Raw genomic sequence first — 13,285 nt, forward strand, 5'->3', positions numbered from 1 at the left:
TTTTTTTTATAAAAAATTAATTGTTAATTATCAGGGTAGAAAATTTTTTTAGGGGTCAAAATTAAATTATAATTTTTACATTAGTAAAAATGTAATTTTATCATTTTAATAGCCTATATCTTTATAATTTTTAAAAGATTAAATCAAATTTTTCTCATTTTTAGAGGGGCAAAGTGTAGTTTTATCTTTACTAATTTTAAAAGGTATAAATGGAAAATTTTTCATTTTAGGAGGGGTCAGAGCCTTGTCAGCCCCTTAGTTACGCCCTTGTTAATTATATTTGAATATTTTTATAAAATTAATCAAAATTTAAAATTTAATCTATTTCATGAAATTAAATTTTAATTTATTTCATATAATGATGAAATAGTGATTTTATCAAAAACATGGTTATTTAAAAATGATATAACTATTTAAATTTTCATATTTTTTATATCATTAATCTATAATATAATATATTTTATTAGTTATTTAAAATTTTGATTTTGCATTATCGTTATATAATTTTGGTGCTAATTAACAAATGAAAAAATATTAAAATATCATATTACATGTTGAGGCATTTTTCAAGGAGTGCCTAAACTGTATTTGAGTTGGCAAATTTTAACAATAAATTTCTTTGGATTGCGTTTCTTTTAGTACTTGAGATATTTGTCAGCCTATCCTTGATATCTAAACTTCACTTAGTAACATGTCTTGGGGACTTGTTTGGATTTGGATTGAGGCAATCAACTTCCCATAAATTGTGGACTAGATCAAATTGAGCTAAAGTTGGTAGTATATTTTGAAGATTTCAAGACTTATCCTATGTTGTTTTGAAGATATTATTTGTTTTAATTATCTTGTTGATTCGAAAGGAGATTGATTGTGAAAGATATAATATGTTAGGAAGTCTCATTCACTTATATATTGTAGGGACTTGTATAGGTTTTGTATTGATTTTGAGAATAATTTATTTCTATTCATTGTGGAACATTTTTGTGAGTGCATTAAGATGTAATAATGAAGTGTGTGTGACTTAGTTAAAGTCTTTAGTTTCAGGGGGAAAACTTAGAGAGGAGATGTTTAAATATTAGGTACAAAAGTGAGAAGTCTAAACTGATGAGTGTTGAATTTTGAAAATACTTGTTGTACGACGTGATAAGATAGTGAACATTCTTTATGGGCAAGACCCTTGCAGATGTAGGAAAATCAAACTATGTAAACATCTTGTGTTATTTATTTTTCTACACTTGCATTTCAAATGGTTGAAGCAATTGGAACTACGCTAAGCACTTCTTGTGGTGTCGTTTGATTCTATATTCAAATATCAATTTGGACTCAGTAATTGGTATCAGAGCCTCCCACTAAACACATCTAGTGGACTTTCTGGTATTGACATTTGTCAGAAATGAAAGGTGCATCGGTATCTCATCCCCCTATGCTTGATGATGCTAATTATGCCTACTAGAAGGTTAGGATGACTACCTTTATTAAAGTCATTGATGAAAGACCGTGAAGATTAGTTGTGAATGGTTGGGAATATCCTTTTACTAAAGAAGCAGGTATTAAGACTCCACAACTTGAGGTGCAATAGATTACAAAAGAAGAGAGGCTTGAAAGTGCTAATTCAAAAGCTCTCAATGGAATCTTTTGTGGTGTGGATAGATAAGAGTTCAAACATATTTTTAAAAGCGAGAGTGCCAAAGAAGCTTAAGATATTTTTCAAACTACTCATGAAGGTACATACATTGTCAAACGATCAAAACTTATGCTTATTACTAAATTTGAAAAAAAATATATGGGAATGCAAGGGAGAAAAACTATTGGTGAATTCTATGCCAAACATTGTGACCTATCCAATTAGGCTTTACCCTTGGAGATGAATACACAAATTCAAAGCTGGTTAGGAAAGTTCTTCAATCATTGCTTGAAAGGTTCAACATCAAGGAAACTACCATTAAGGAAGCAAAGGACATTGATGCCTTCCATATTGAGGAGTTGATTGGATCTCTTCAAACCTTTGAGATTAATTTAGATGAAGAAAAGAAGAACAGAACCACAAGAGAATAGAGTATTGTCTTACAAGTGACAAAAACAATTCTCATTGATTAAAGCACTACTATAGATGCTTTGCAAGAGCAAATAGCGTTATCGGATCAAAACTTCAACCAGGCATTCAAGTTCAAAGCTAATCGAAGTTAGAGATTTGAAAGGGAAATCCAAAGGAGTTGTAATCAATAAGGAAACTACTAGAGAAAAAAAGAAAATGATTCAGTGCCATGAATGTCATGGTTATGGATACATTCAGGTAAAGTGTAAAAACACCTTGAAGAAAAGAACTCTCTATGTGTTACTTGGAGTGATAAAGACTCCACTAACAGTTTAAATTCTAATAAGGAACGCCTAAGTAATTATGTGATTTTTACCTTCAAGTTGAATTTAGAAGAAGCACAGTATGTATCTAATTACTGCATGATTCTAATAGTTGTTGCAAGATTCATGGCTCTCTTATGTGAAGGTTGAACCTTTTGAAACATCCAATGTCCATGTTACATGAATTTTTTTAAGTAATATTTACATATAATAATTCTTATATTTATAGCTCCACATCAACTTGGTTAACTTACTTAAAATTCTAAACCACAAAGGAATTATAAATAAATATTTTTAATTTTAAATAAATAAATATTAAAAAATAATTACCCATTTAAAAGTTAACTAAATTTTAATAACTAAATTTTAATAATAAACTAACTACTCTTTTAAAAATTATTTATATATTTAAAAATTTAAATTATTTTTAAAATAATATAAAATTTCATTTGCGTGATACATTCTATTTTCTTAATATTTTATATTGACTTTTATACTCGCTCGAACATGTATTTATAATTGTATTTATACTTATAAACTTTATTAAAAAAATTACTATAAGCTAACTGAAAAAATGTTACACAATTGATAAGGGAAAAGGTTAAAATATGTTATTATTCTCTATAATTTGACAAAATTTGAGATTTAGTCCTTATACTTAAAAAGTTAAAAATTATGTCTTCTTTCTTTTCTGATTTAAAAATCTCAGTCTAAGCACTAACATTGTTAGTATTTCCTGTCAAAATTTATCAAATTGGCATGCTGATTGGGTTGTCTTCATATTATGTGGCATATGATTGGCAAAAAATAAGTATGTTAACAAATTTTGGTAGAGACCACCAACAACAATGATGGTTGGGCTAGGGTTTTAAAATTGAAAAAGTAAGAGGATTAACTTTTAAAAAAACTTTTTAAGTATAGAGACTAAATCTCAAATTCAATAAGTACAATGACTAATAACGTATTTTAACCTAGGAAAAAGCAAGTATGAAAAACTATAGAAATATATAAATCGTTTTATCTAAGTGTCGTACTAAAGTGCTGGGAGTTCCTTTTAAAGATAAATATGACATAAAAAAATGAAGCTCTCATTTAGAGGTAAATTTAAGGTTTTACTAATGCAATTGGCATGGGTTTAAATCCCTTTTAATGCATATTTTTGCATATTACAAGTTTTCTCTAGATGATGGGCACAAGGATCAATAGGATAACGAAGAAGGTGTGACAAAATGAGGATGATTCTATTGATATGGGTGATTCAATTAGTGAACCTGATGAGGGTAACCAGACGTCGTTTAAAGATATTTTCTTTAGAGAAGATAGTACGAGGGAAAAGGCTCATGAAAAAGATGATGTGAAGCTACAGGACGGTGAGGTAATTACGAAAACCATAGATGGTATTCTGCCTACTTGCTTCTCAGAAAGGGTGCATTCTCTAGTTGAGAAAAGTAGATGCCTTACAGAGATTGTCAATTTGATGGGAAGGAGGGTGCAAGTTAATGCTCTCTTGAGTAAGGTATATGCTATTTGGAAACCGAAATAAAAAATTCAACTCATGGATTTAGAGAATGGCTAATATATTGTTAGCTTTAAGGATAAAGAATATTACATTAAAGCTTTGATTGTAGTGCCTTGGATTGCCTATGGTGAATAATTGATCCATGGTCATCGATGTTTTCTACGAGCCAAAGTTTACCTCGAAGGATAATTGTTTAGATTTGTTTACCAGGTCTCTCTAGAGCGCTTTACAAAAAAAAAACATTTTAACTACTATTGGAAATACTATTCGCTGGGTGGTTGAGATTGACTAGAACATTAATAATGGGTCCATAGGTCATTTTGCGCGAATAGCAGTAGTTGCGGATTTGGAGAAACCATTAATCTTAAAGATTTGGATTGATGGAATGTTACAACAAGTGGAATACAAATGCCTTCCTAAGTTTGATACATGCCCTATCAGATATGGGAATTCTGATGCTCATGAGTCAAATAATAAGGAAGTGTCATTGACGTTAGTTGTGGATCAGAGAGTAGAGTTGAAAAACTTCGATGACTGGATGATTGTGGGTAAGAAACAAAGAAGGAAAATAATAAATTATATCAAGAAAAATGATAGGAATAACGAGAATCTTGATGGATCACACTTTACGATTTTATCGAATAATTGTGAGCTAATAGGGGGATCATACAATAGATTATTAAAAAAACTAATGTTAATTCTTTGTCTGCTGGTATCAAATTTAATGCTAAAAAAGATGGTAAACGTAAGGACACATGGACAAAGCGAAAGGAAAGAGAATAGTTGTTTTTAAGGGACCTAAGGTTGTTGTAACAACCCATTTTTAATGATACCCAAAATGGTGGTTTCGGAGCCTCATTTTTCGATGATCGAGTCATTAAATATTATTTATTAATATTTACTAGTCTATTATAAAGTTATATTAAATTTTGGTCCAATAAATTTTTTGATTGAATGGTTAATTAAGGTACGATGACTAAATCGTAAAAACCACAAAAGTTAATTGCTATTAATTTTTATTAGTTAAGATAATTAATAAATGTTTGAGGTTTTAAGTGGTAAATTAACCACTTTAAAGGTTTAGTGGACGGTTAGTGCATTCTCCCATTGATTTTATATGTTAAATTTATGATTTAATAATTATAATTATATGTTAAAATAAGAAAAACAAAGGTCATCATCTCCATTTTTTCCCTCCATTGAAAAATCAAACAAAACACCATTTTTGGAAGTCTTGAGGTTCGACCAACTTTAGTTCTTTGCACGATAAGCTAAACCAAATTCGTTTCATGTTTTTGAGATCATTGTAGTTTAATCTAATTAGCCCGGGTACTAAATCGTAAAATTGTTAGAGTTTTGAAATCTTCCATTAATGTTTTTTGATGTTTTTGTTTTCATATAGCTTGGTTATAAGCTTAGATTTGATTATGGACTAATTTATAAATTGAAATTGCTTCGTTTTGAGTTTAGGAACTAAAATGAAAATATTTTGATTTGGCATGAAATTTCTATAATTATTTATTGTAAAGGGCTGTATAAGGATATATTTGAAATCAGATTGTGGAATTAGACTTAATTATGAAAGATATGATGGTTTCGATTTTAAGGACTAAATTGAATAAAATGTGAAATTTTAGGGAAACTATGAAAAGTGATAATAGGATATCATATGCATTAAAAAAATTGTTATAAGGTAATTGACACTGATATTTTGAAATGAATTACTGTATAGATCAAGAATTGAATCAACCAGTATATAATCGAGAAAAAAGGAAAATTACATATTAGTCCCTGACACTTATATTGTTGTTTGTACTTGGTAATTTCATATGATGTAGTTATGTTTATAAATGTATTGAATATGCTTAAATCATATGATGTAGTTATGTTTATAAATGTAGTTATGTAGTTATGTATTGAATATATTGTAACAACCCATTTTTAATGATACCCAAAATGGTGGTTTCGGAGCCTCATTTTTCGATGATCGAGTCATTAAATATTATTTATTAATATTTACTAGTCTATTATAAAGTTATATTAAATTTTGGTCCAATAAATTTTTTGATTGAATGGTTAATTAAGGTACGATGACTAAATCGTAAAAACCACAAAAGTTAATTGCTATTAATTTTTATTAGTTAAGATAATTAATAAATGTTTGAGGTTTTAAGTGGTAAATTAACCACTTTAAAGGTTTAGTGGACGGTTAGTGCATTCTCCCATTGATTTTATATGTTAAATTTATGATTTAATAATTATAATTATATGTTAAAATAAGAAAAACAAAGGTCATCATCTCCATTTTTTCCCTCCATTGAAAAATCAAACACAACACCATTTTTGGAAGTCTTGAGGTTCGACCAACTTTAGTTTTTTGCACGGTAAGCTAAACCAAATTCGTTTCATGTTTTTGAGATCATTGTAGTTTAATCTAATTAGCCTGGGTACTAAATCGTAAAATTGTTAGAGTTTTGAAATCTTCCATTAATGTTTTTTGATGTTTTTGTTTTCATATAGCTTGGTTATAAGCTTAGATTTGATTATGGACTAATTTATAAATTGAAATTGCTTCGTTTTGAGTTTAGGAACTAAAATGAAAATATTTTGATTTGGCATGAAATTTCTATAATTATTTATTGTAAAGGTCTGTATAAGGATATATTTGAAATCAGATTGTGGAATTAGGCTTAATTATGAAAGATATGATGGTTTCGATTTTAAGGACTAAATTGAATAAAATGTGAAATTTTAGGGAAACTATGAAAAGTGATAATAGGATATCATATGCATTAAAAAAATTGTTATAAGGTAATTGACACTGATATTTTGAAATGAATTACTGTATAGATCAAGAATTGAATCAACCAGTATATAATCGAGAAAAAAGGAAAATTACATATTAGTCCCTGACACTTATATTGTTGTTTGTACTTGGTAAGTTCATATGATGTAGTTATGTTTATAAATGTATTGAATATGCTTAAATCATGAGTTGTTATTATATAAATTGTATTTTGAAATGTATTCAAAATGGTACAAAAGGGTGAGAATGACTGAAATGTAAAGAATTGTTCTAATATGTGTTTTAAGCTTAGAAGAACATAGGATAGGATACAATTGACTTGAAAATAGGGTTAGCTACGCACTAGTATGAAATATGCACTACGGTGCCTACTGGTGTGGTTTAGTTACCCTCTTATCTGTATTTGTTATTATATTTCATCGAGTTAATGATTTAAGAAGGAAGTGTATTGTCTAATTCGGTATAGTGATTGGAAACGAATGTGTTCATATGTTTTGATTGGGCAAATGATGTATTTCGTTTGCTAATTTAGATGAAACAATACTGAATTGATTTGTACTAGTGAATGGATGGATTATACAATTGTATATGAAATACTCACCTTCGGTTATGATATGTTGTGACAGGAAACATAGTTAAATTTGTTGTTTTGAATTGTGTAATTATGAAATAAGGTAAGTTTACTGTTTTAACACCTATGAGCTTACTGAGTACATATATATGCTTACCCTGTTGTTTTTTCCTGTCTTGTTTTCTCTTTATGAAAAGTGAAAGCCGAATCAACTCAGAGCTAATAAGAAGTTACGGAAAGCAAAAGTTCCTGAAAAAATAAAAATTCATTGTTGGCATCTTTTTCATGACTCTCTTCCAACCATGAAGGACTTGGGTAAGAGGAGATTAACTAATTAGGTGGAATGCAAGCGAAAAGGGTCACAACCTAAAATGACCTTCCATGCATGTAGGGATTGTGAGCATGTTTGCGCTATTTGGGCCTGGGCTTTAATTAGGGGTTGACCGATGGGATTTTGTTGCAAGAATGGTTATCCTCATGGCTTAGTTCTTTTGATGAGAAATATTTTAAAGTGGGCTTAATTTGTCATTGCCATGCTTAGTTCAATCGAAATAAAAATTTACATAAGGGTGTTGTAGCATTTGTGGAGGAATAATGTAGGTTCATTTTGGCTTATCAAGTAGCATACTCTAGTGCTTAGATTTCCATGGTGCTGAAACAAAGCTTTGGTATGGTTTGTTGGTCTCTATAGGTTAATCTTTAAGTGAAGCTAAACTTTGATGAAGTTCTTTTACAAGAAGCGAAGCGAGGTGCTGTTGACTTTGTGGTGAGAAATCCCCACGAAAAGATTATGGGTTCTTGTGTCATGGGGCTAGATCTTTCATCTCACGATCCGTGCGGCCTTAGGTGATTCGTCTGTCAAAACTCGCCTAAGTCAGCCTTTACTCAAGTGAGGATTCCCTAAGAACTCCTCCAAGGCACCAAGTTGAAGAGCGGAAGCGATTTATGCAAAAAGAAGCTATAAAGAACAATAGAAAGATCACACATAAAATGTTTGAGTAAATGCTTTCAATATTCTCTTATTCACAAAGAATAATGAAACAATGAATGGATTGAGTACAAATGAGGGGGAGACTCTCTATTTATAGTTGAGTTCCCCCAAAATCGATGGTCAAGATACATTTACATCGACAGACGAGATTAACCATATCCCTTGATTTTAGGGATTTACAAGATATGCCATATCAAATCTCATCTAATCTTTACAAGATATGATTTCCTCAATCTTTTAAGATTAATTACCAAATTAGCCTAAGTTGTCATATCTTTATTATCAGGCCAACCAGGCTTGAATCTGACAGGCTTCTCCAATAGCTTCTTGAATCGGGCCAGTTCTTGCGGGCCAAATGATCCCCATCTAAACAATAGACCTCCATTGGTTGCATTTGGTGCGATGGTCACGGGCTTTGAACAACGGCTGTGACACTTGCATGGTCTTTCTCTCTTGTGTGTTTGATTTGGAAATGTTAAGGCTTTTGCATGTTTTAATGCCGTTAAATTTGCTGGAGACCTTAGTTTAAGAAAAGTGATACTAAAAGAAGATGCAATGAATTTGATCAGGAGTTTCGAGAATGGGGGAATTGATGTTTTCAAAATGGGTGTAGTGCTTAAGAATTGCAAAATGGAGGAGAAGCGTTTGATTGCTTGTCTTTATTGTCTTGTATCTTGATATGGTAATCAAGTGGCTCACCAACTTGCTAAATTTGCCCTTGGTATCAATGAGTTATTGTTTTGGGTAAATGAAGTGCCATGGAAAGTCATGCCTATTGTAAATATTAATTGTCCTTCTTATTGGTATTAATAGAAATTTACAATATTCTTTTAGAAAATAATTTATCTTAAAATAGGTACTTGACACTTGGAATTACCTAGCTTAATCATTTTCCTTTTAATATTGCTTAACTAAAATGGTAACTAATGAGTAAAAGGATATCTTCTTTTTCCCAAACAACAATCAATAAAAAGAAAAAGGTAAAATGGTAATTGATGAGTAAAAAGAACAACAATTAATAAAAAAAATAAAAAAAGTTGATATATAGAGTTTTGATATGTTGGTAATTCATATTATGTAAATTTTAAATATCTGTATATTCTTGAAGGAATTTACAAATACATTATAGTATTATTTGGAACTAATATTCCAAAGATAGATTTAGTGCTTCGGAATTGCAAAATGGAGATAAAAGCTTTTGATTTCTTGCCTGTTCTATCATGTATCTAGAGATGGTAATCAAATGGCCACCCAACTTGCTAAATCCACCCTTGGTATTAACCAGCCACTATTTTGGATAGATGATGCCTATTGTAAATATTGATTGTAATTAATGTTAATATTAATAGAAATTTGCAATTTTCATTTAAAAATAATAATTTATCTTTAGATAAATGCTTAACACTTTATTTTCTTTTAACATTGTTTAATTAAAATGGTAATTAATGAGTAAAAGGATATTCTTTTTTTCCCAAATAACAATTAATAAAAAAAGAAGAAGATAAAATGGTAATTCATGAGTAAAAATATATTTCTTTTTACCAAAAAAATCACAATTAATAAAATAAATAAAATAAAGCTACAATATAATGTTATGATATGTTAATAATTCATATTATATAAAATTATAAATATTGGTATAATTTATTATTTTGAAAGAATTTACAAATACGGGTATTTTGGAGATAAGTGTAGCACTTAAGAATAGCAAAATGGAGGAGAACCATTTGATTTCTTGCCTCTATTGTGAGATGTTAATCAAGTGGCCAACCAACTTGTTAAATCCACCATTGATATTAACGAGCCACTATTTTAGCTAGTTGAAGTCATGTCTATTGTAAATATTGATTCTACTTATTGATATTGACAGAAATTTGTCGGGTTCATTCAAAAATATTGATATTGTTGATTATTTTATTCTATTTTATGGGTTATTGTATAGTGTACTTTTTTATTTCCACAAGCATAGTTAAAGAATTGTCATGTGTTATGAAGAGTCTTAAAAATTTTTTTAGGCCGTTTGCTTTTATCTTTTGTTTTACTTAGCAGCGGTGTCAACCTTCGGGTTGGTTATCGCCCGTCTTTTTCCTCACCAATTAACCTTTTTTTTTCTTTCTTCTTCTCATTCATTATACATGTCTTTTCTCTTTTCGATTTGCAAATCTATTTTGTGGATATATTTGTTGTCTTCACAAGTTATGATGGACAGATGATAGTGCATATCGTTCACTAAAACTCCACCGACCACTAGTAGTTTTTCTTGAAAAGTGAGTGGCTCTTCGTCAACTTCTTAATCTGTTTCTGTTTTGAGAGTATTTTAGAATAATAAATGATTTCACGTGTCGATTTGGACCCGTGTTATCTTAAGTTTTATATTTTTTGTTTGTTTTTCTATTTTTTAATAAGCCTTCAGTTTTAGAAGTTGTGTTTTCTATTGTAGCACGTTTTTTAGTATTGCTTATGCTTGTAATAGTAGTTTTACAAGTGGTTCTAGGGATGATATTGTTGTTACCCACTCTAGTTTAGTGAATGCTAGATTCTTTTGTCGATTTTTATTTGCCATTTTGAACCATCTAGGGTTGATTTCTTTATCATATTAAGTACTTGCAATCACTCCAGATATGTCGTGCTTGAGTTGTGACAAAGCCAATTGTCAACATGCCATAATAATCTATTGATGCTGAGGCTAAAGCCTTTGTTGTATTGATAGTGTTTGTCCTTCACTGTCTATGATGAGTGTTTGCTATTTTGTTTCTAAATTATATGGTTTCATTCATGGAATGAATTAATAAATTTAATTTTAACAAAATTCATCTTCAACTAGATAGTAAACACTTCGAATTACCTAACTTGAGTATTTTCTTTTAATATTACTTAATTCAAATAGTAATTAATGGGTATAAATGATTTTTTTTCTTCTCAAATAACAATTAACAATTAATAAAAAATAAAAAATAAAAAATAAAATAAAATAAAATAAAGTTGATAAATAAAGGGTTGATATATTTCTTAATTTGAAAGAATTTACAAGTATACTACAATAAGAAAGAATGTGTTTGGGCAACTATAATTAGAACCAACTCACTACAAAATACAATCGGACTAATGTCACGGGCCGCAGTTCAAAGCCCGTGACCATTGCACCAAATGCATCCAATGAAGGTCTATTGCTCAGATGGGGAACATTTGGCCCACGAGAACTGACCCGATTGAAAGAGCTATTGGAGAAGCTTGTCAAATTGAAGCCTGGTTGGCCCGATAATGAAGAGATGGCAACTTAGGCTAATATGGTAACTAATCTTAGAAGATAGAGGGAATCATATCTTGTAAAAGATTAGATTAGATTTGATATGGCATTTCTTGTAAATCCCTAAAATAAAAGGGATATGGTTAATCTCGTCCGTCGATGTAAATGTATCTTGACCATCGATTTTGGGGGAGCTTAACTATAAATAGAGAGCCTCCCCCTCAGTTGTACTCACTCCATTCATTGTTTCATTATTCTTTGTGAATAAGAGAATTGGGAGCATTTACTCAAACACTTTGCGAGCGCTCTTTCTGTTATTCTTTTGTTTAGCTTCTTTTGGCATAAATCGCTTCCGCTCTTCAATTTGGTGCCTTAGAGGAGTTCTTAAGGAATCCTCACTTGAGTTAAGGCTGACTTAGGCGAGTTTGGACGAACGGATCACCTAAGGCCACACGGATCGCAAAAGAAAACTCTAGCCTCGTGACAAGTGGTATCCGAGCTGTTGGTTCGAACCAAGTGATAGCTGAGTTTTTGGTTCGAAGGCACCGTTGGGATGTCAAAAGAAGAATTCAAACAAAGGTGGGCGAGGAAGTCTTTGAGGGAGACATTATCAGTAGTAGAGGAACGTGTGGGTAAACTCGAGAGATCCATGGAGGATGTGAAGGAGGCACTCGATGGGGTCGACGATCGCATAGCAAACTGGAAGGAGCAATCCAGAGACTATGTAAAGATGTCTCTTGATTCCACCATGGATAAGGTAAACGAGTTGTTTAATTTACATAGGGATAAGCTGACAGAAAGGAATGATGCTCTCGAGGCCATGACGATGGCTTTGAAGGAGGAAACAATGGCCACAACTAGGACTTTGAGCACAAGAATAGAGGAGCTCATGGGAGAGCCGGCCTTGTGTCGAGCAGCTGTGGGGAAATGAGTGACAAATACAGCACTCAATAATGAGGATATCCCGAAGTCGAAAGAGTTTGTGGGGAAAAGGTCTGTATGCGATGTGGACAATTTCTTGTGGAGGATGAAAAACTACTTCTATGCCAAAGGCATCTTCCAAGATGTGGTTAAGGTAAACATTGCTTCAATGTTTCTTACTGACATTGCGCTTTTATGGTGGCGAGGCAGGACCACAGATAAAAGGCAAGGTGAGATTGGGACGTTGCAAGAGTTCCAATGCGAATTGAAGGGACAGTTTTACCTAGAATTTTTCGAGGAAGAAGCTCGAGCAAAGTTTCAAGGGATAACGCAATGGAGCACAGTGGGGGAGTATGTTCGAGAGTTTAAGGAACTCATGCTCCAAGTTTTAGAGGTGACCGAAAGAGAAGCATTGCTTTCTTTTCAGAATGGATTGAAGCCGTGGGTCAGACAAGAGGTGGAACAAAGAAGTGTCCAAAAGCTGTCGGAAGTCATGACGGTAGTTGAGTCTGTGGTCAAGCTTGGTCTAGGGAAAGACAAGCTTGGGTCTTCCAAGTCCGAGGAAAAGGGCGTATGTGAAATGGATCACAAGGAGGATATTGTTGATGACAATGGCAACGGCGACAATGGTGGTAATGGGAAACCACGAGTTGGGAAGAAGAAACCCAAGAGGAAAAGGGACAAGCTAAAATGCTTTCTCTGCGACGGTCCACACATGTTGAAGAAATGTCCAAAGAAATTCGCGATTAAGGAGAAGCCGGTGGATAAGGCCTTGGTACTTGGTTCGAACACAAGGGGTGTCAAAGCCAAGGAGGCCGAAAGTGAGAAGAAGCCAGTAGAGTACTTCTTGTGTCATGGTCCGCATAGGTTGCGGA

Source organism: Gossypium hirsutum, chromosome D07 (genome assembly GCF_007990345.1).
Source record: "Gossypium hirsutum isolate 1008001.06 chromosome D07, Gossypium_hirsutum_v2.1, whole genome shotgun sequence".
Classification (NCBI taxonomy): domain Eukaryota; kingdom Viridiplantae; phylum Streptophyta; class Magnoliopsida; order Malvales; family Malvaceae; genus Gossypium; species Gossypium hirsutum.